Raw genomic sequence first — 24,233 nt, forward strand, 5'->3', positions numbered from 1 at the left:
CTTACAGAATTTTTCAGGACTTTTTTCTGTAACTTATTTGATTCATTGGATGTCCATTAACACATGGATTTTATCCAGTTTCATGAGTCCACTAAACTGGAATGTTAAGTATCTTGACAAAAGCCAGTCCAATGACATTTGTGTTTTGACCGCAAGCTGAGATAGAATCTAGAGAGAATTAGACTATTTAACTGAATATTTCAGAATTAAAAAAAAAAAAAAATCATTAGTTTAGCTAAAGAAAAAAATAAACAAACAAAACCAAACAGACTCTTCCAGGCATAATAGGATCCTGTATTACAGGAAGTGTTTGCTGACTCTGTATTAATTCCAGAATTTCTTCTGTATGGTACACGTGTCTTATTAATGCAAAGTCAGCCCTGGGAATTCCTGAAGATGCTGCAAATGAGATCAATTTCTATTTTATTCAGAGAAAGAAGAGAGAAGACTTTCAAAAACCTATTGTTGTGGAAAGGAACAAGAAAAGTAGAAATGAACTAAATATAGCCTACTAAAAAACTGAATTGAGAAACTGTTTTGCCATTCACAAGACAACATTTGTGATCTTGTGTCCTTAACAAATATTAGTCTTTCCTTTAACATCAACAGTAACCATCAGGATAATTTTATTCCCCCCCCGCCACCAACAAATTTCTTTCCTGTTCTTGAGGTGGATGTTCTCCTACATGGAGTCTGTTCAAGGACATTTTCAGTTTTGTGATCTTGAAGGTCTGTGACAGATGCACATAGCAAGCCCCAGGGTAGACGCTCTGCTCCCATGGTGCCAAACTGTTGGGGTAAGCAATATTTTTCAAACTCTGTCTCAAAACCCCTTAGAGAACAGAAAATAATTTTGACTTCATTGCAAAGGATTAGAAAAAAATAAGTAGAAATAACGCAAATAAAAAGCAGATAAAATTGAAAGCAATGGCTCAACTCCCCTGTACTATTGCAAGGTGTTGGAAAGTGAAGAGTGTTGCAGTTTTTTGGTTGTGACTACTTCTACCTGCTGGTGATTTTCTCGATTTTTTTCTAGGTCAGGGGACTAATATGTACTGTGCTAGCCAGAAATTACACCTGCTTCTAACTCTGTTGTGCCAAAAAGAATGGTGTCTTGACTGTAAATATTGCAGGAAAACAGGTAAACCAAGATTTGGACTTTTAGAAATTGTGGGAAATCCTGGTGTAAAAGGGAACAAGAGGTGTGACCTGTAGGGCAGTACCAAAGGTAGAAACTTTTGTTTTTCATAGACCTAGAAGAGGACAGAGGCTCAGCCTTCTCCTCTCCCTTGACAGCCCGTTTTCCCATCTGTATTTGTCAGAAGAAATGCTGACTTTTGAGGTAGTTGTGTCCAGCATTTTTGTCCAATTTGAGAAACATCATCCAGAACAGTTTGGAGGTCACTTTGTTCAGTGAACCACATGAATTAGGAGCATAAGGAATAAATCAGACAAAATAAAAACAGAAAATCAGGCTTATGAGATAGTTAATCCTGGAGGAAGATGGGAAGGAACAGAAATATTGAGTTTGGGAGTGGAAGTTACATTTTTTTACCCATTCCTAATAATTAGGTGATTAGTGGGGTTCTGTTTGGTTGGTTTTGGTTTGTTTGTGGGGTTTTTTTGGTGGGTTTTGTTTGTGTGGTGGTGTTGATTGTTTTTTTTTTTCCCCAGAATTCATTATTCACACGGGCTTTGAGGTGATATAAAGAGGCAAGGTTCGGAAACCAAAACCAAGAAAATATTTCTGTAAACTCTCTAAACTGGAAACTGCTGGCTATAGGACCACTTTTAACATGAGCACACTTAGAGAAATGTATTTCTTCTAGGAAAATAAGCTGCAATTACTAATTGTTTACAAATGCATTAAGCAGATGGCACACTTCCCAAATGGCATATGTATTTTACAAAAAATCAACAAACTACAGAGGGAGAGTAATTTAGTATTAGCTTACAATATTTTAGGTTTTCTGCAGCTGAGAATAAAGGGATACCAGTTATTGGACTTGTTTTTCTTGTGAGTGATGAGGAAAACATCTGTGTACTCAGCAAGCAAAGAATACATTCTGGTAGCAGAATACTCTACATTCTTACTGAAGTTTATAGAAATAAGATTTATAAAACTGACAGTACAAGATAAACCATTTAGTGTAAAAAATATTTTTCATCACCTGTTTTTCACTTTGAATGGGTGCATGCACTCAGGTATATATACCAGCACTTAAGCCTTAGATACATATTTATTTTTAATTACTTTGATACAGCTCTGAATATTACAGAGCTGGAAAAGAAATTGCAAATTGTTGCCAAATCCCAATGATTTCATCAGGAAGGAAGTTCAGTCTCTGAATCAAGTGTAAGACTATGAACACAGAATCTTGATTTTAATGAAAAGAAATAAGTTCCTACCCAGCTTGTGTGTGAGCTTGTAGTATATATTGACTTTCCCTAAACAATACTTCATCGTTAGATAAGAAATTTGCGCCCTAATGTCACTTTTTTCGGAGTTTAAAATCAATTGTCGTGTGCATTTCTGGAATAGCTAGAAATTTTAAAAGATACGTTAAAAAGATGGTTCTTTCATTTTTATCTATTGATAGCAAATCATTAAGGGAGAAAAAAGCAACTAAAACTCAAATTTCTGGCTAGTGTTAATGGAACTATTCAGCATACAAAAAAAAAAAGTGGAAAAAAACACATCACAAGTTTAAAGTTTGTGATTAATACTGAAACGTCCAATCAAATTTCTACCTAACTGTACTAAATTAATCATATCTTTCTCAAAGCCAACATTATATCCAGTCCAGACTGAAAGCAATTCTTAAAGTAAAGTTCATTTTTCTTGTAAAATGCAAAGTTTAGTTCTTACAATTCAGATGGCTTCAGACAATGATGCCTTGTGCTTTTTGCAGGCCGGGAACAGATGTAAAAGATTTTGTGAGCTAACTCTATTAATCATCACTTCTAGAGAAATGAAAAATGTGCACTTCAATATTTTACTGCTCTAAGCTGCATTTATTCTTTTGACAATTGTATTTCTTGAGAAACCATTTATGAAGCTCTAATTATTCACAGTTCCATTTATAAAGTGAGTCTGAGGCTCCAAAATGGCTGGTGCTTTTTATAATTTTATTATAATCATTGTATAATATCACAAGGCACTGTACAGAAAATCCAAAGAGCTCTCTGCCCACAAAGCCACAAGCTAGGTGTTCTTGACCCTGAAATTATATGAAACAGTTGAAGGACTGCTGCAAGAATAGCATCAAGATACTCTGAAGATAGCTCTGTGTGCTGTTTCTTTTCCTGCTAGACAGATCAATACTAGTGACACAGAGCAATGTTTGGAGAGGATCCACCTGCGAGCTGACCAGTTTCTCCACCAGTTTCATCAGTGAAAACATATGCAATATTTAAGTGTACCAAAGGCTCCAAGTATCATCACACTGTGATCTGAACATGAAAATTGTGACTAAGGAAAGATTTTGTTTAACACTAACTAGAGCAGGAGAGGTATTTCGCCCCAGGCAGCTTCCTGCAAACCCCTCCACAGTGCAGAAAATCATAATGAACCCTACAGCAACATTTCCATAGGGTGAAGCAGGTTTCTCAAGAACTTGAAAGCCCCTCTCTGTCACAATGCTGTCCCCTCACTGACATTTATTAAAATCACCTGCAATACCATCTCTTAAAAATAATTTATTATGAAGCTAAGGCTATGCCAAGTGCCTTCAGCCTATCTTCATCCTATTTTTTAAGCTAGTTATATGAAGTAATAGACATGAGAGAAATGTTCCTAAGATATAAATGCATAAAGAAAGCAAACGACACCATCTTTATTCCAGCTCAGCACTGAAGCAGAATGCTCAGACTTCCATGCTTGGCACCCTCCCCAGATGCCAGGAGGTGTTGGTTTGAACACCACTAGCAGGTAGAGAAGCCATGTCTCTGCTCTGGAACAGTGCGTTAATCCTGAAGGCACTGTTCTTTCTCCAACACCATCTTCAAAAGCAAAGAGCTGAAGAGCTCTTTCTTCAGAAGAAAGGATATCAGCCTTCAAGTAAGACAATCTTGCAGAAGGTAGAGGCTATTTTCTTGACACTGGAGAGGAGCTGGAATCTCAGAAGGGCACTGACTTTCAAACCCCTCTGTATCATTGCACAGATACTCCAAGGAGCCTTCTCTGGTCAGATAACTGGCACCTTTGAACCCCATTCTGAGGATTCTGAGGTGCTATGCCCTTCGCTGGGCACTATGCAAGCAACTGGGGTTGAGCACACTGCATAAATAGGCTTTTTACTCAGCCCATTTCAGTAAGGTCATTTTTATGCGCTGAAAAATTATCAGTATGTAATTTAGATGCATTAACTTTTGGCTGTATCTTCAGCGCCTCAGAAATTGAATGGTTATTGTGCTATGTATGAAGGCACTATTAACTCAGATTAAAAAGGGAACTTGGCAGGTACAGCACATACACAGGACGTATTTTATTTTGAAGCTACAAGCAACAGTAAAAATTCTCATTTGCCCAAAGGTGCTCATGTCAGATGACATCATGTCAGATAGCATTAAAGAGCAATCAAACATTATCTGACACTATTTTTCTGCACTTGTGTAGCAGCAACTGAAATGATAGAAATGGAGTCACTGCACAAATGGGATTATACTGAAGTTATTTGAGAATGAGCAGGTGTCCTTAAGTGTAATTAGCACTTCACAGCCCTTTTGTTCCTTTAGACTAATCTGCCTAGAATTAGCAACTTACAATGGCATACAGCTGCTGAATTGATCTGCCTACAACTGCCATGCCTATCAACCCAAAACCATTCTCAGATTTGTGAACCAGTTTAACAATTAAGAAAACACAAATTCATACAAGAGAGTGTGTTCCTCAACTATTTCTTAGCATTGTTCCTTTCCTCTAACATGCCAGCTGACACGTTAGGCTGAGTTTTCTAATGGTTTCTACTTTTCACATTTCAGAAGTAACTGGGTATACATTTCACATTCCCTTCTCCCTGACATCCTTTTTAACCTATTTTGAAACTGAGCAAAGCACCATGTAGCAGATGTAGCTGAATATTCAGTGTCTTTAACAGAGCGAGAGGAAAAAAAAATAAAAACCAAACCAAAAAACAAAACCACCACACAAAACCACAAACACACCTCAAAGTATGGTCAAGTCTAGTTTTCAATCTATACTCAATTCTTTTCCATTTTCATCCTTTAAGTCAAAAGAAATAGGGCTCATAATTTAAAATATTCTTTTAAAAAAGACACAAACTTCTGGATTTTTTCCAGAGTTCAACTCTCATGAGCCGATTTTGCATTGTCAAGCTAAGAGTCAAACCTCAATTCCAACACACCTTTTAGAGCTACGCATCATGTGCTTCCATTTAACTCTCTAGGTTAAGATCCCTTTAAAACCAACCATCCAACTTGAGAGAGTATTTAAGCTTTTGTTCACTCACTGCCATCCCTTCTCCCCAGTAAAAAACATAAAACACAGACCAAAGAGGAATTTATTTGTAAATTTGCTTTAGGCAACATTGATCTGTTTTTCAAGAGAAAAATAAAAGTGTGTATAAATTCTGCTACAAGAGGAGATCTGTCAAGGGGGAAAAAGTGTTCTGCTCTACCACAGGATGAGTTAGCAATGAGATTAAAATTAGAAATACGGAGCCACATTTTCCAGTAAGTATTACAGAGGAAAAACAAGATTTAAAATGTTACAGAAATGAGTTAGTTACCAAAAATAAATATGAAAACAAAAATTACCAGAAGCACCTGGAAAATGTGTTCAGACTTATGTCAATATTGCTAGTGTTGAAAACAGAAATACTGTTCTGTTTCAATTTATTCATTCCAAAATATTTTGTTATTAAATTTACTTCTATTTAAATTTATCAGACTGGTAAACAAGATACTGAAGAGTTGGCTCTTTTCTCTGTGATGTAACCCAAGTTTTGATTAGAGTGAATTTCCCATGAAGCTGTTGGGGAATTCAGGGTAAAGTTTCCAGCTGCCAGAGCAGCACATGCTTCCAAGCTGAACCTGCTGAGCTTGAGAACTGGAAAGCAGGTTTCAAGTCTGTTAGGTTCCTGTAAAGCAAGTCCAGTTAGTCTACACAGACTAAACATTCCATCCAGCTGGAATAACTTCCATTTTCTGATGGGAGAAGATACCCTATTCATAGTTGTTCTTGTTAAACCTTGAATTCCACAAAAGAAAAATCACTGGAATCCATCCCATAAAAGGAGAAGGCAAACCATGCAGTGCTATCAAGTAGCTATAAAACAGTGCGTATTAGCAACTCAGTAAGCCATTAAATAACCTTGTTCGTGGGCTTGAATTCCTTAGGGTCCCATTTAAAAGAAATTAAGAGCTTTTTATATGCAGACAACTCTAAAGTGCACACTAAAATAACGTGTCAAAAATATATATAAATTTAGAAGCGGTTGGTTGACTAAAACAGCTTTGCCAACAAAGCATTTGTAAATATATTGGTTGTTACTAGAAAATACTAGAGCTATTACAAAAGTATGTGAACACATTAATAAATCATAGCAATTACACAGCATTTTACGTCTTTACAGTGCTGTGCAAAAGTGTAGTACACAAACATCTTCTATTTTTAGACTTTTATTGTTTAGCTAGATGATTTTCCTCCCACTGCTTGTGGCAAACCTCACCATTGGCTATTCCCTCAGACTCATCCACTTTTTTCCAGCTTTCCCTCACATGAAAGCACTCTTTCATTTAACCCTTAATGCCACCTTCTCACTTGAGTTCAGCACACCTGCTGTAATGGCATCTCCCACAAAAATCCTCAGGGTGATAAGAAGATAAACTTTCTAAGAAATTAGCTGGATTTGTGTCAGATAACACTAATTCATTGAATCAAATCATTTTCAGAATGCCTAAGTAAAATGAGAAAGCCTAACAGGCCAAGACATAATCCATCATATAGCCATCATATACTACAAAATAAACCAGGCATGCAAAAACACTAGAGCCTGAAGCTTACAATACCCAGGTTCAAGTCAAATAGAGCCATGGATCACAGGTTTTTCATCTTATTTAATGAGTTTATTTTGAGACAATCTAGACATGTCTCTCAGCCAATAGCTTCTAAAGGCTTAAGTTTCTTCATAAAACAAACTTCAAAATCTCAAAAACTATGAACCAATTTCAGGTCACAAGCCATTAAATTTTCTTTGGAGAAAAGAAAACCTGAACTTGTTCTAGTAATGCCTAGACTATGTTCTTTTTGCCTTCAAAATTTCTTTCAGGCTAAACTTTGTGCTCATGACATGCAAAGAAGCAACTTTTTTATTACTTCAGGTCTTCTGAAGTATTCTTTTAACACAGAAGATTAAAAAAAGTGAAAGTATCTAGTGACAAAGAAAAATTACATTGTTTAGCCATTATTTACAATAGACATTCTCTTGGGTAGAAAAATAATTCAGGTTACATTCACACAAACAATACTTGTTTCTGTGAAAGGAATTTTCCTAGGGGTCCTAGGCAAGCAATAAGTTAGTAAACACATACTTTTCCTTCCATATTGCTTTTGCCAAGTGGTCAGAGAGTCATAGCTCCATACAAACAATCACATTCTGGGAAACAGAAGCCTTACCTTGTCTATGTTCTTAATCTCTTAAACACAATAACACTTGTTTTGAAACTATTTTATGTGAAAAATCATTAGATGTCGGAAAGCTAACAGGGAACAAAGAACCCTTGATTTAGACTACACATAAGATATTTGGGCTAGACCACATATGGGCTTGCTCTGTGTCAGCAAAGCAAAGACAGTATAAACCTGGAAGAAAGCTCACCGAGGTTCTAAACCAGACTCAAGACAGAATAAGGTCAGTGCAGAGACCTCTGACAAAATGAATTTGGCTAAGAAAGCAGGAAACCTCCTAAGGGATCAGCATAAACCTTACCAAATAAGCAGTTCTCTTCAGTACTCTTCTTTTTGTTTTGTTTTTTTCCATTGCAAGTTCCATTCTTGGCAACCAAAATAATACAAATCCAAATGAAATAATTTATGGACAGCTGTAATGTATTTCTTTACCTAGGCTCTAGAAGTTGAAATAGAAATGCTGTTCAGTATATAGGATGACCACTGTGAGATGAAACACGGACAACAGATTTTCATACTCAGTGGCAAAACCCACATATATTCTATAAGTCTCACTGCAATTTAAGTAGTTTTGCTCATTGTTCCCTCTAGGTTGGTTACTGTGATTGTGGAAGTAGCTCTGAATCTGACAGTCAGCTGAATTGGTATCAAAGGATTAAAATATCTCATTCTACATCAGAACTTTGTGTACAACCAACACAGGCCTGTCTGCATCTGAAACATATAAAAACCTCCACAAACTAGAACCTTAAGATAGCCATAATTAGATGTCACTTTTTTTTTTTTTTTTTAGAAAACTCATATCCTGAAATGTAAACCACAATTAGCTGCAAGCTTGAATTTAACACAGATTTCCTCACAATTGCAAATTCAATCTATTGTATGCAATGGCAAAACAGCAAGATTACTGTTAAATATAATGGGATTGTATCAAAATCTGAAAAAATAGTATCCCATATCCCATCTTAGCAGTTTTGAATTGGCCACATGTAAACCTAGATCACATCCTCAGAAGGAGCACTACCTGCATTGATGCTTTCTGCATCTGTAAAAATCAGACTGTAAGACTGAAGACTTTTGAGCTATACAGAATTCGCACAAAACCTTTCCTGAAATTCCCCTGTAATAGACTTGATGCCTTAATTCTCTCACCTTTTTTGGTTACATACATTTGATTGATCAGTTTGCCTTTAATGACTCAAATGCTACAAATCTTCCTGACATATACTGATAACAGATTTGCTTTTGAACACATAAAAATATCTTTGCATGCCTACAACAGCAAAGTTTTTGTTACATGGTGGTATGTTCCCTTAAGCAAATAAGACCTTATGGCTAATCTCCCTTGCCTTTCACATCTTGACCCAAAAGCAAACCCTTGCATTACTCCATGGATTTGCCACTTCAAATATGAGTAAAATGAAACAATTCCCCACAGTTAGTGAAGGGTAATATAATAATAATTTAAAAAAAAAAATCATCCTTTTATCTTATGCAAAATGCACGGAAGAAGTCTTGTGCCATTACTATGAAGGGCCCAAGTTCATAATTGTCAGGTAACATTTTCCTGTCCTACTTCTAGCTATAAAGTGTCTACTTATTGCAATTTAAGTGAACTTACTCTGCCTGTCTGCTGCTACATCAAACTTCCAGTTGAATTATGCTTCTGCTTCATTTGAAGAGCTCCACTGATTTCAGGTGCTAGGATAAGGAAGGTTTACCCATCCTAGAGGTAACCAAGACTGCCAGAGCAATGATAAAAGAGACTGGAAAAGGCTCAATACAATTAACTGTGAAGTGGGAAGGAAAAAAAAAAAAAAAAAAAAAAAAACACGATGATAGAAAACCAGAGAAGCACCAGTGCAGTAAAAAAGAAACACAACACTCTTTACATCACTGGTTAGCCTGCAAGAAAGCAATTCTATGCTTCTATAAAATACTTTTTCCCAAATGATTCTCATTTTCTAAACCAGTACCTGTCCCATGTTTTTCTGATAAACTCCCTGCAGTGTTTCTCTTCCAGGTGTCAGTAGCCCAAGGTTTAATATTTTAACAATTCCAAGGCTCCCAAATATGATTTTGGGTGCAGGCACTCAAAGAAAGTTGAAGGGAGAAGAAACCAGTATCAGATCATAAAAGTTCAGAACCCTCATCTCTGAGGTTCTTTTACTGCTCATAGCAGTTGACAAGATACTTTTATCTCATACCAGAGTCTACTTGCTTTAGTTTTAGGTATAGTAGACTGCATATACTGATCTTTGGAGTTTGCTTACGTGGGTAATGTTGCTGACAAGCTGAATAACCATCTACATAATTAAATGACAAATATGATAGGAACATGCAAGTCTGAGTTGTATATGGCTAGGCTGGATTTTCTCTGACTTCAGAATTGATGCCATAAGCCAAATAAATCATTTATATCTTCACTATTCACCAGAGACATCAAATCTCATTAATCCTTGTTAAGTGAGAAAAAAAACCTCCCTGGCAATTCCTTTCTTGTGTTGAAAACCAAGTTGAGTAGAAGGGTTACTGAGCATTCATGCACCTGTGCAATAGAACTCAGGACAAATTTGGATACCTACTCAAAACTCAGTGACTTACGTGGCAGCTTGAGCTAAGGGAAAAAAAAGGCACACATAGAAAAATATTAAAAGGTCCTTTACAAGATTATGGATTTTTTTTTTCTGCTTACAGATTCAATATGCTTATCTTAATATTTTCTTAATAATTGATAACCAAGTTCTTGATTTGCACAACAGCATTCTCAAACTCAGGCACACACATAGCACATATTTTTTTCTCTGACAAAGTTTATGGTGAGCGATTGGACTGATGTGGTCCCCAATCCATAGCTTTTCCTTGATCCTCCTGACTCCTGCTCCTTTTCCATTTACCTTAGTAGGAAGCCTGGTACTACACCTCAGCTGTCAGTAGTAGTTAAATGCTGCAGGAAAAGAAAGGGACAACCTCTTCAACTGCCTGTGCCTACGTGACTCCTCCTAATGCCAAGTTAAACGAGTCTGCCTCAAGCACTATTTGACAATGCAGCAGAGTGAAGGAAGAGCTTGGGTGAACTAAATGTTCAGATTCGTACTGGAACAAAAATTATTGAGAGATCACACAAAACTAGGACTAGGTTTAGTGTGGAGACAATAAGCAGGACTTTGTGGGCACTATGTCAGCATTGCCACACAAAGCCACTGACAAAAGCTCTTTAAGCCAAATTGCTTGACTTTGCACTAAGCAATAATATTTATAATGTGAGCAGCAGCTTTCAGAAAACAATATTTAGGTTTTTTCTTAGCTTGTATTTCTGATTGTTTTTATGTTATTCCACTGTCTTCTCTGATCTAGAAGGTCTTCCGCTGTAACAAAGTGCAAAATATTCTAAGCTATAAACAATGTAGAAAAGTGAGTGACACTGGCTGATGTTCAGATGTGAATTTAATTGACCATGAAGACATGGGTAGAATCATGCAGCCCTATCATCAGTATCGCTTTGCTTAAAGAGAAGTCTAAAGCAGTTTTCTGGCAGAGAATTCTACATAGCCAAACATAAAAAGTAGTGCTTATTCAGCCCAAAAGAACAAGAGATCTGTCAACCTGACACAGAAATGCTTTGTTTATTAATACATTAGAAAAACAGAGGGATGAGAAAATGTCAAAGTGTCAATAGACTTCACTACAAAATTACAAGCTTACCTACTGCTCTTTCAACTACTTCATTTTCTGTAACAAATCCGTAAGATAAAAGGTGTCTTAAAAAGCAGATCCACCGAAAGCATGAGTAGGCATGATTGTACTAAAGCAGCATAGGAAATTATTACCATCTGTAAGAGACAGCAGATGTTTGTAAGTGTACAGGCTTAGCTTGCTTACAGGGTGAGCTGAAGAACACTGAGTCAATGAAGGTACTTTAACCTAAAAGGGGAGGGGAAAAAAAAAAAAAAGGCATTGCTCTTATCTCATTTGGAACCAGCAAAAAGCATGCATGTACTCAGTCACAGTAGATCAGCTGACAGGTGGTCACTGGTTAAGCTCTACAGTTTAGTTGTGCTTGTTTGTGTCTGAACAATGCAGACATTCAATCCTACATTTTGAGATAATTAGATTATAACTAAAGAAAATTTGAAATGTGTCTTTAATCCTTTTATTACCAGGAGGAATTATAAAAGCACACAGGCAGACTACTAGTTGCTATTACATTGTCCAAACAACAGTCAGGTAAAAACCATAACTGGTGCTGATAAGAAAGCATTGAAACCACTTGAGATTCAACTCTTTGCATGGTAAAGAATGGCAGACTTAAATTTCATTTTGTCAGGACAAAATACAGTATTGCAGTATATGGACATACCCCTGCAAGGATGAATCTCTGTATTCAACAGAGTTCAAATGTTCTACATAGCATTTTTACCAGAACAGTTTAAAGTGTGGTAGTGGTATACTTATTTTAACCAGAAGCAGATGTGTCCGGGTTAGGTATGTAATTTGACTTTCTTTATGCTGTGATTATTATACTTCAGAAATGTATTCACTGTCTTTTCCACACATTCATAGCCATCTGCAGTGGCATTTTGCCTGCTCGTGATGCAATACACCAATGCCGTAAGACCATAATTAAAATTAGAAGAATTAAAATCGTTGGTTACAACCTAAAAACTGTAATTCACTTCTGTATAACATTGTTATGCAATCGTATGGCTGTCAATTTCTTCTTTTTGGTTAAGGAAGCTGGGGGGGAAATAAGCAAAATAGGGTGAAGAAGCAGCATGGTACCAAATGAAGTGAGTGCATTAGAATGATCAAAACTGACCAATTTTTTGCCCATCCCAGGCAGAAAAGGATTTAGCCTTAAAAAAAACCCAAACAACATACAAGCACCACCACAACCAACTGACCACAAACTTAAACACTTAAGAAAGCAAAGGTTTCTACATCTTCAAGAGATGAGAATACCAGAGACAAACACAACATAAAACTAAGTTTCACACAGTCTCATGAAGCCACCCAAAAATCTTATTTTGGCAGTCCAAGTATTACACAAGTTATTCACAAACCTTTTAAGACACAAATTTTAGGAGTTTCTCTATTTTTCCCCTAATATTAAAACATTAAGATTTTAAAAAATAATTATAGAACTAAATATTAAAATTTAAATCCATTCACAGTTCCCATCCTGACTCTCAACTGCATTTAGCTATGCATAAGGAAAAAGAGAAATTCAACCTGCCTGGTACGCTACAGCAATGAATATCTTAACAAGATAAATCCGGAACAATTCTGAAATCTGTAATGCAAATAAAGAAAATCACCTCACCCTAAACACACATAAAAAAAGTCCAAATCTTAGCACAAATGATCCTTGAATGACAGACACCAAGAGAAGAAACCACCAGGAATTATATATTCTGCTAAATGACAGCATATTTCTCTTTATTGCAAACAATCCTGCACAGAGGACTAAACATATGCAAAACCAGCAATAAAAGCATGAAATACAACAACTGCTCATAACAAGAACAGAAAAGGTCAGAGTAGTGACTCTTCCCTCCTCTCTTCATCATTATCCTGCTGAACACACACCATCTATTTTTACAATAGTAACTGTATGAATATATTAAATCATTTAAAGACCTCTCTGAATACTCTATGCTATTTAGAAAAGAGAGAGTTTTGACTGTCTTCTAAAAAAACAAGTCCTGTAAGTGGCCTAGAGCACAGTTCATTGCTTCTGTGCACCTGACACAATGCGGTACTTAAGGTGAAATGGATTTGACACATTAGTTAAATCACTTCCTAAAGCACACAAGACAGTGATGCCAGAGATTTTTATTTTTTTCTCCTAAGAAAGTTTCAGAGTAAGGCCAAGACCTTTATCAAATAGGCTTTCAAGCCCCTACTGAAAGTTTTGTTTTCTTTTTGGACAGCAGATAAATCAATGAAGAAATTCCTACAGGCTGTTTGTTGACACCAGATTTGCTTTAACAGTTAATTTCCCTAATGGCTATTAGAATAGTGATAATGACAAAAAGCTGCTCTCCATACATACTAACCATTGGGATAACAGTACAAATGCAGTCAATACGTGTTAACACTTAAATTGCTATTGCCCACATCCAGAGAAGGCCTAATTATACCTCTAAGTATCTGAAGTAAATCACTATTTAACTGGGGTACTGTTTCAGTGTTTTTTTTTTTTTTTTTTTAATAATTCCCTCAGTGTTCACAGCAATCACCAGAAAGACTTATGTCACTGCAATTCATCTGATGTGAAAATAAGAGGGAAGTAATCTGACTTCATTTGAAATTACACCATTCATCCTGAGACACCGTTCACTCCCTGTCCTTGTCAAGTCTCGATCACCTGTTCCTGACCACAGCCACCCCTATTTCATAGTTTAGTTACTTTATTAGGTGCTTTCAAGCATCAACAGATGAAGATATAAATACAACTGCACAATTCTGCCAACTCTTCAAAAATTGTTCTCTAGATCAGAAATAAAATGAGGACTATGTGACCTCCCCCTATTTGAAGCATCCAAGTTAAGAGGCTAATAACAAACATTCATCTAATACAACAGAGAACAATCAGTTAGTGGGCATATTAGCTATATAGCTAATCAAATAAAAATCTAAGTTTGCAGTCATATATGTGTAAGCATTAAAATCAATGAACTATTCAACTCAGTTGATTCAGTTACCTTGGTTCTCTTACCAACTTCAGTGCTTCTCTAATCAAAGAGCTCAAAGATTACTCCGCTGAATTCTGTAAGGGTTACTTCTTGTCTGGCCAACATGCACCAGCACAACATTTAAACCAAGATTTGTATCAGCATCAAATATTTCCTAATCCTGATCATGGAGGTGTTGGGACAATTCAAGGGACTCTGTGTGTTTTGATTCCATAAATGTCATAATACAGTCTAAATGGCAACAGTTCAATCCTAAATTGCTACTGAAAGCAGTGAGAGTATAAAATGCTTTTGTGACTGGACAGTAGTAACGTTGCCAAGTACCCATTTAGCTCATTTATTATGTAAGAAAAATTATGTCGACTCCATGATTGAAAACATTTCCCTAAGTGACCTGGCTGATTGAAAGAATTATGTTTTAAATACTTCCTGACATAAGACTTACAAAGTCACTAACAGATTCAAGCACAGAACTTTAGTACATCGTTTAATGCTTCCCCCTCACTGAAAAAAAACTGGTAAAAAATAAAAGAGAAGGAATACTTTCAAAACTGACTGCCAATTTCAGGAATCTCAATTGGAGTTGCCAGCTTACTGTATCTTGAAGAAACTCGAACATTTGTACCCAGTACAGCAAATATTACAAAACACATAAATAGCTGTTGCCTGGTTTAGGCAACAAACCCAATCCTAAGAAAGAGCTTTTAGGCACCAACTGATAGTATGACTTTTGAATATTACTTTGCTAGGTAAAGTAAATTGTACAGTTTATAGGACAAACTGATTGTGATTCATTACTCTCTTTGAAAAATAATTGTTTCCTCACCATTCCATTTGTAACAATGAAACAATTGGAGAAGGAGGATGCTCACCTTTTGGAACTAACAGAAAGCAGACTGTGCTCCAGCAGACTGAAGAGGTTATAGAGTGAATAATAATTAGGAAAACAGAGAGCTTGAAATTATTCTCTCTGAATTGTTTTAGGTGGGAGAAAAAACAAACAACAACAAAACCACACATCACAACAATGGGGCTGGTTTTCAAAATAGTCAGTAGTGCTGTTAGTTACTTTTTTTCTCCAAGTAACTGAGCAGTTTAAGAACATATACATACATGCAAAACCTGCCACCATCTAAAAGAGATGTAGGGATGCTTGGTTATTAAAGAGTATCAGGTATAGAAAGACAGCCATTGCTAAGTTTGCTCTCCTTACCTGTTAAATGTTGAAATGCCTTAATGTCAGCCTGTTGAGACCCCTTAAATCTGGATGGGCTTTCAATTAAAGTTTTTACATTAAAAAAAAAGTTCATCACATCTAGTCTACTGCCTTCTAACAGAATAAGAACACTGAGGAGCCTTCTCAGAACTTTGCCAACTTTCTAAAAAGAAAAATATTCTCACAGCACGTTCTGAAAACTTTCATGCAGACACTATCAAATGACTGCATTATACCACCAGTTTGACATGTTTTGTGTTTATTTGCAGGTGAAGGTTTCTCACTACAAAGGCATTTGAGCAGTATAAAGATAGTGGGGTTTGAGGCTTTATTTAATTTTTCAATAAATTTTGATATAGCAAATCATGGTTGTGCGATCTACCTAAGAACATAAGTGAAGGAAATTAAAGTGATGTTTTGTATTTAATGAAGTTCTATAAGCCTATATCTATATCGTAGAACTAGAAAAAAATAGATTGTGATAAAGCAAACAGAAAAAAGTATATATCACAACTTGCAACAGTTATGAACAAGTAAAATCCCTATAACTCTACTGATATGGTCTGGATCAGAATTAAATGTTTAATTTAAAGAGGAAAAGGGGAGATTAGTTTAGCAGCCTTTTTTAAGACCTAATCAGTAAGCTAGTTTAGAGATGAAAGAGTTCTGTTCTAGCCTTGGTCCATTACCACTGAACACTATTGCTATCAACCAACTGCTTGATGGCTCCTGTAAGTGAGCCTGACAGCCTCAGCCCTGACGCTGATGGGCAGTACATGCCCGTATGGATCACAGCACAGTCATTGCAAGCACTCTCATCTGGCTCACTCGTTCCAGCAGCAAATCCGAAACCATGAGACTCAGACACTGACTTTTGTGTGATCTTAGGACTACTTGACACTGCAAGCTGTAATATTGTTCCTGTGGGCTGAGATCTAATTGTGAAGAGGGAGCCATGGGAGGCTGAGTAGATGTGGTGATGGTTCTATAGCCACTGGCATAGTGCATCTGTTACTTTCTGCAGGCATTATAGCTCCATTGTGACATCCTGAGTCTCAGAAAGCATTAAAATGGTAGTGATCTGTGGCAACAAGTATGAGTATACAGTTAATTGGTCAGATTCAAGCACCTACATATAAAATTGTTCAGTTAAGAAGGTATTGTATTCTAGCTCCTTACTGACTTTCAGAGGAACCTAAATGACTCAGGAAGATACAAATGTGCAGACACACATAAAAGACCAACTAATGGGAAAGACTGTTTGTGTTTATTACAGCTGAGCATTCATTCTGGTACCTTAAGATAATTTCATCTGCATAGAATATTGATATCAGCTTCCACAGAATCAATATTTCAAATCACTTTTTTTGTTCTATCAGCATCTTTCTGCATCTGTCACTATTCTGCATTTCATATAGTTTGTGCCAGTATGAAGGAAAAGCTGTAGCAAATTTGCCTAGTGACCCTAATGAATGAAACAAATTATTCCATTTCCTTGAGCAGCATTCTGATGCAACAGCAATTTTCGCAGCACAGCAATTTCACTGCAGTTCCTAGGCACAGAAATATTTTCAATCAACATTTAGTCATTCTCGGAAGTCTTATTAAATACTGTTAGTCATATACCAGCCATCCGTATCTTGTATTGCTCACTTCAATCTTGTATTAAGAAATTAATATGTTATGGGGAAAGATGGAAAAAAAAAGAGTAGACAAATAATACTGAAAATCTAAGATAGTCTATAAGCTGAATAAGATTTGAAAGGGTTAACTTTGTTGTACATTTAGTATTTGTATTTGAGGCTTGAGTATTTTCTACAGTGACATACAGATAACATTAATTCATCCAGATCTTATGATTACAAAACAATACAATGAGAATTAATGAAAAAATATTTCACTTAAATTATCCTCAAGAAAGAAGAAATATTTTAAGTAGGTTGGAAATTATCTACAGGATGCCACATTTGTGAGACAGATTTAACTGTATAATCACATTAAAGGGCGAATTCAAGGCCAGATGTTGCTTTCTTTGAAAGTTAGTCCTCATCAAATACAGTTTCTGGCAAATAATAGGTATAACAAACTATTTGTATACTACAAGTTTTTTCTGTGCCAAACTAGATTTGTGATATTTGTTAGATACCTCTCTCTTAGAATTCATTATTTGACTACTCCCTCAGTGTTTTGGCATAGGTTCAACAGAGTCAAGAATAATTCCTGGTTAGGACATAAAATTTATACTTTATAAAAGTATTTTATAAATGTGTGTGGTATGTTTTTGCTTGGTTTGTTTTTTTGTGGGTGTTTTTTGTTTTAGTTTGATTTTTTAATAACCTTCACATATTACCACATAGCAGTGTTACAGTTTTGATACACAAGGGAATTTTTTCCCCCCAATACCTTTTTTTTTTTAAAAAAAAAAAAAAAAAAAAGATCTTAGGTTGAAATAACTATAGCTTAAATTGGGTTTAAAAACCATCTGTGCTTAGACTGAAGTAAAATTATGCCTTACTTAAGTAAAAACAGAATTCAAATGCAAACAGCCTTGTGTATGCTGTGTATATGAAAACAGGGCAAAGATATTTTTCCAAAACTTCTACTAATGCTAAGATACATCTTTGTATAATATCTGCCCCATACAGTGCTTTTATGACACTATCCTCTCCCACCCTTCAAGGCTACGTGTAAAAACACCACCTTCATTCAGAGAGACACTTTTTAAAAAGAAAAACTGCTTCTTCCAATTCCCACTATTAGAAAGTTGGTGACTTGAATCATATCTGGCATCAAATTCTAGTTCAAACCTGTACACTGAACACATGTTTGAACAGCTCTAAATTACTTTTGTGGATGTGGAAATACTAGCAATAAATAAGGAAAAAAATCCTATTTTGTCTGCCTCTGAATGACAGGTAGTCTCAAGGATGACCTTGCAAATATCTCCTTTCAGATGTACTGACTTACATCACAAAACACTGTCAATATTTATTACTGTACAGAAGTATAATTTCAGGCTTTATGCACTACTGAAATTGTAGTTTCTCCCTCATCATTGTTTGACAACAATAACAAAGGTTTCACAGATGGCTGAAAATTCAAGCTGTCAATGAATTGCTTATGTAATCGATACAGTTGAATCCCAGAGAGGTGATGTACATACACAACAAAGTCCATATAACGTGACTGTATCTAAACTCCTCAGATCTTGAAGCTTTAATATTTATTTAATGCATTCCTGATATTAATTGTTAAGAAGTAAAGATGGTAAAAATATTTTTATTAAAATAGCTGTAGAATTCGCTTTTGTACATGTACTAATACACATTAAAATGCATTATTACTAAACCGCAGTTCAGTCCTAGTAAATCTTAATCGAGTTAATAGCCTTCACTTGGAGAAATACAAACTATTGGAGAGTTTCCACCTTTCATGAATTACTAAGCTTTAAAATAGATAAAACCTTGAAATCACGATTTATAAATAAATTGCATGTACCCTGCAAGGCAGTGAAGACTCAAGACAAATGCACGTTCACCAAACCAACAGCACAGTGCAAGCTTACACTGCCTGCTTTGCATTGAAACAGGATTGCATCGAAACAGGATTGCATCCTGTTGTAACTTTACTTGAATCTGAAATATAAAGGAAAAAAACTGAACATCCCTGCCTGGTCATTTCTGAAATCTGTAACAAAGCAAAGGGATGCAAAATAACCAGACTATCCAGACTCGCTTGTGTCTCATGAGCACTTCAAGGCAATTGGTCACAGCACAAAAACAAGGGTCTGAATATGCAGCTAATGCAAATCTATGCAAAAGAAGTTCAACAAAAATATCCAGAGAGATAAATATCTTTACACAGCCTTACCCCGTTAAATTACAGAGCTAGAACCAGAGGCATTTCAGACATCAGATGCTGAAGGCTCATCATCCGTGCAAGGCAAGTGTTCAGAGTGGCACGCACTTGGCCTTTCTTGCACAGACACTTCGATACACCTGCATTTTAGAATTCTGAAAGTTCTGCTTGTCCCACTGTGTTTAAGGTAGTTTTTATTCCATCTAACCAAAGACAATTGAAGCTGTATCAACTTCTTCTAACCACTTAGAAACAATGCTATTTTCATGTTCAGTCAAGGATTCAAGAATGTGACTGATAAATCTGGATAAAAGCCCAGCTATATTATTAAAACCTTTCAGTGTGAAAGTATCATAGAAAGTCCAATTTTATTCATAGTAATATGACAATTACTAACCCAAGTTGTAATCTAAAGGAAAACTATTTTCATTATACAGAAATACACATACTTAAAAATTCATACCAGGATAATTTCAAAATGAGCTATCCTAATACATTACTGGTATATCACACCATTTCAGGAGATTTATTTTCAGATTTTATCTCAGAATACAGAGTCAAATATTGGTATATACAGCTTACTAATTTCTTATTTATGCTGTTTGACTCAAAGGACTGAATTTCACTTTGTTCACCCCTGCCATGAAGTTCCAAAGATAAGCAAGCTTACATGTAGTTTTCTCCTCTCTTTACTAAGATGCAGTTTCATTTTATTAGTGATAAACTGGCTTAATTTAGGGGTTTGCCTTCTGGATTAACAACATAATATTGAAAGGCTTCAGGACATTCTGAAAACCCCTCCAAGGCTTCTCCTTCATATAATTCACACATGTTCCTGCTGACACCACCTGCTTCTTGGACAGAATAGAACCCAGTTCTCCTCCCACCACAGCCATTTCCAGTTCTTTGATATTTAGGGGACCTTTGTGACCATCAGTGTTTGTTGGCTCTTTCCGCTTTCTTCAGTGTTCACCAGCTGTCCTTGGCACTTTAAGTTTCCCTAGCCTTTGTCAGTAATCTCAACTATTCCCATACTCAACACAGACAGCTAATATAAACAGAATTAAATACTTAATTGCATTTGGCATTTTTGAAGATTTATCTTAGCTGTAAATAAGAATGTCCAAGGAAAAAACACCAGCTAATGTCTGCAGACTTTGTGTCTAGCTGTCAGAAGTAACCCTGGACTCTGCCACTCTCCATCTCAGATATTCAAAATATAATTATTGAGATTTCAGAAGGCAGGAAATAGTAAACAGTTGGTATTCTCCTCCCCCGTTTACCTGTGGAGAGAGCATTATGTCACTTGCCCATTTTGGTGGATAAGCCTGATGTCTCATATGTCACTCAACAGAAAACTGCCGCAGGAGATTGCTCTCTTACAGAATTGTTATACTCACTGTTCCTCTGGCAGTAAGATCACTTGAGATACAGACTGAAAGACAAAAGCTTTCAGGCTTAATTTTTCATAAGAACTACAAGAATAGCCAGCATTTTTCTCTAAATATATAAATATATACAACATTTTTCTTTAAATATATGCCAAGATGTACCATGTCAGGTCATGCAATTCAAGCCTCCGAACCATTTCAGTGTGCCATTCTCAAATACACCTTATATTAAAAAAAAGTCTTAATGTACAAAACATGACTTCAGAACTGGTATCATAATTTATTAATTAATGCATTTATAAAAGCCTTGTCAAAAAAACAAAACAAAACCACAAACACCCAAACCAAACCTAAGGCAAATTACATCTTCTTCCCCTCTTCCAAGGAACATTACATTTTTTTCAAATGGGGAGTAAAAGCAAAGGATCCTGTGAAATTCTTATGGAGTTACATTTTTTTACATGACTCATTCTTTCCTTTGTTGCCTTGAGGCACAGTTGAAAGCGTCCAATGACCCTTAATAACCAAGACTGACCCAAATAATTTAGTTTCTTGTCAATGTCCACTTTTGTTGTTGTCTATTATGAAAGACACTATGCTTCCAAGATTTATATATTATTTCTTCAAGAAAGGTTTGGTTTTACTTTTGGTTTGCTGGCATGAACCATTCCTATTACATGTCTTTATTTCTAACTGCTTTAACTAGTATTTCTTCCTAATGGTATCATTTATATTTCATTTTTTGGTAGGTTGTATGTACATATATAAACATGTCAGACGAAGTGAAGAATGAGAGGTCACTACATGTGGACTACAAGGTAGACTTCATTATATTACATAACAGACTAGAGTGAGTATTGTAAACCTTATGTATGCAGGTCTACAGTATGTCAGAACTCATGCAAGCTGTTCAGCTAGAAAACACAGGACAAAGACTATAATGAAGGCAAAGATTTTGCAAGTTTAGTTTTACAGTTTTAGTTTACAGTTATTATTATGCTATGCCTCTATGGCAAACAACTGCGTTCCACATTAGGGCTCTGAGTGAAGGAAATGATGGACAGTTTATTCTATAATAGCTCTTAGTTTCTAAGCTGATTTTGAGAAGCAACAGCCAACATCAGGGACTACTATGTTAACTATTGAGAAGAAAGATAAAAACAAGACCATTCTAATCAAATGTCTGTTAACAATTTTAAAATAATTTCAGATGGTAACTCCGGCAAAAATCTAGCATTCTGCTTTTAGTCTGATATCATTTTCTCTACCAGAATAGTTGTGAATTTCTTGCTATGCTTTATATTAAAAAGGCTGCATACCTGATAAAAATAGAATGATGCACTGGAAAGCATACTTTTGCCCATGGGGGTAATTTCCTGCTCTTGTTACCTTGCAATTAAAAAAAAACACAAACAAACAAACAAACAAAAAAAAACACCACACAAAAAAACCCCACACAACACAAACACAGTTTGTTTCCCCTAAAGAAACCCATTTTCTTGCCATTACCTAAATGCTTTGGAAAAAACCTTTAGGTCAAAGAATCACTTTCTAGTTTGAGGGCTTTCACAGCCGACTTCATCTTTATTTTTATGTTGTTCATGTGAAATCTCCCATTTCATATTTACAGCTAGTGAATTCTGTAGACACACATTTCATAATTCTGTTCTTTATTTTTTTGTCATGCCAGTAAGAGCCTGTGTCCAGAGTTTCTTTTGGTGCTTATGACAAATTATGTTCTTTTCTTCTCTGATTTATTTCCACACATCTAAAATATTCTCATTGGAAAATGTGTTGTTTGGAATTCAGTTTGCCCCAGATTTCTCATTTTACTTACTGTTGTTTCTCCACTGACATTCTCCTCCGTGATGTTGGACTGTTTAGACCTATGAAAGCTACCAAGTAGGCCCTCGTCACTTAGAAAAGGGTCCAGGCTTCCAGCCCTACAAAAGTCTCTTAGCTAACCTCAATAATATGCCAGCAAAGTATTTCAGTATTATGCAGACACAAAAACTGACAAAATTTGAAATGCTTGATCCAGGTCACACAGACAGGATTAAGTAAAAAATTTAAATCTGCACCTCTCTTCAAATCTAGTTAACTAACTAGATTTCATAATGTCAAATGTTGAATGTATAGATAGTACACATTATTTCTCTTCTTGCTTTAAAGATGGAACCATTTGAGTGCTGTTGTGTAGTTTGCCCACTGATTCATTAAGTCCTCAATAATCCAGAGGCTGGCGATTCTCATTTATCAGACTATTTTTAATTACTTAATCTTCTTCCTATATGATCCCAATCTGGTGTCCACTGAATTCAAAAGAAATGGATCAATGGCTTCAAGAAGCATTCAATCAGCTGCAGAAGTGAGATAAGGCTCATTTCAAAGGATCAGCAAACAGAGATAGTCTGGGGGTGAGGCAGCATCACCATCAGCCTCAGCACCACTGAGGGAGGAGCTGTCAAAAAATGAACAGCCTCAATAGAGGCCAGCAGCTTTTAGCCCTTCTAGTACATCAGCAAAATGCGCGTGCTCTCTCCCTGCTCCCTAGTAACTGCTATGTACCATGCTCTTTACATGCTCTGTATGGCTCATGTGAAGAGAAGCATTAGTCTTCATTCTGTACACAGCTTTACCCCCATTAGAGTATTTTGCACAATCAAATACTACTTACAGCAGCTTTCCATGACCATTATTCTTTGCCTAGTGTAAAGAGTATTATTACTGGAACTTGAGGGTGTCACATATTGAATATTATCCTTTTCATAGCAGTCTTATTCCTGTTATCATAGCTAAGAAAACACATAGTGAACAGTGATACTAATAACCATATAAACCAAGATATTAGATTGAAAGAGCAATTTCTTTCATGCACTGCTTACCAGCAGGAATAACGTGTTAATGCAGCAAATACATGCAGTGTATAATTAAATGACTATTTTATCTAACCTCTTGAAATCATGAAAGCGACACTTTATATAGAAAGCAAAATCATATACTCTTCTCCCTCAGAGTGCTAAATAAAAAGAGCAGTTGCTATCCTTATTTGTAACAGTTAAAAATAGGCAAGTCTTCCACTTAAATAACTGGAAACTTTATTTTCTTTCATTTTGAGCTTACATCTGAGATAAATAATCTATGTGGGAACAGAAACTACTTTTTCCAGTCTTGAAAGATCTATCCATGTCAAAAAGGAAAAGTTGGTGATAACAAAGACAGCTTAGCAATCACAGCCTAATGCTGTACCTGAAAACAAAGCAGAATACCTGATGATGTATCCTGCACAAATATAATTCTAATTGCATAAACATCTTTAGTTCAAGAGCACATTATTGGAATATATACATTTATCAGTGTTCAACTTTGTGACATTGCAGTTCCAACTGAAATGGAAAGTATATGTGAATTTCTTCAGA

At 35.9% G+C, this 24,233-nt stretch overlaps 1 protein-coding gene and 1 long non-coding RNA gene across 2 annotated transcripts in view; one reads left to right on the top strand and one right to left on the bottom strand.

The window, feature by feature from the left end:
* TFPI (tissue factor pathway inhibitor) overlaps positions 1 to 24,233 on the bottom strand; it is a 163,511-nt gene that overhangs the window by 95,000 nt on the left and 44,278 nt on the right. The gene's annotated exons all lie outside the window — the stretch shown is intronic.
* LOC110360018 (uncharacterized) overlaps positions 1 to 24,233 on the top strand; it is a 64,281-nt gene that overhangs the window by 34,677 nt on the left and 5,371 nt on the right. The window contains exon 3 of the long non-coding RNA XR_010473709.1: positions 21,564 to 21,632. This is a non-coding gene — a long non-coding RNA (uncharacterized LOC110360018). The remainder of the gene's footprint in view (positions 1 to 21,563; positions 21,633 to 24,233) is intronic.

This window comes from Columba livia, chromosome 7 (assembly GCF_036013475.1).
Source record: "Columba livia isolate bColLiv1 breed racing homer chromosome 7, bColLiv1.pat.W.v2, whole genome shotgun sequence".
NCBI lineage: Eukaryota > Metazoa > Chordata > Aves > Columbiformes > Columbidae > Columba > Columba livia.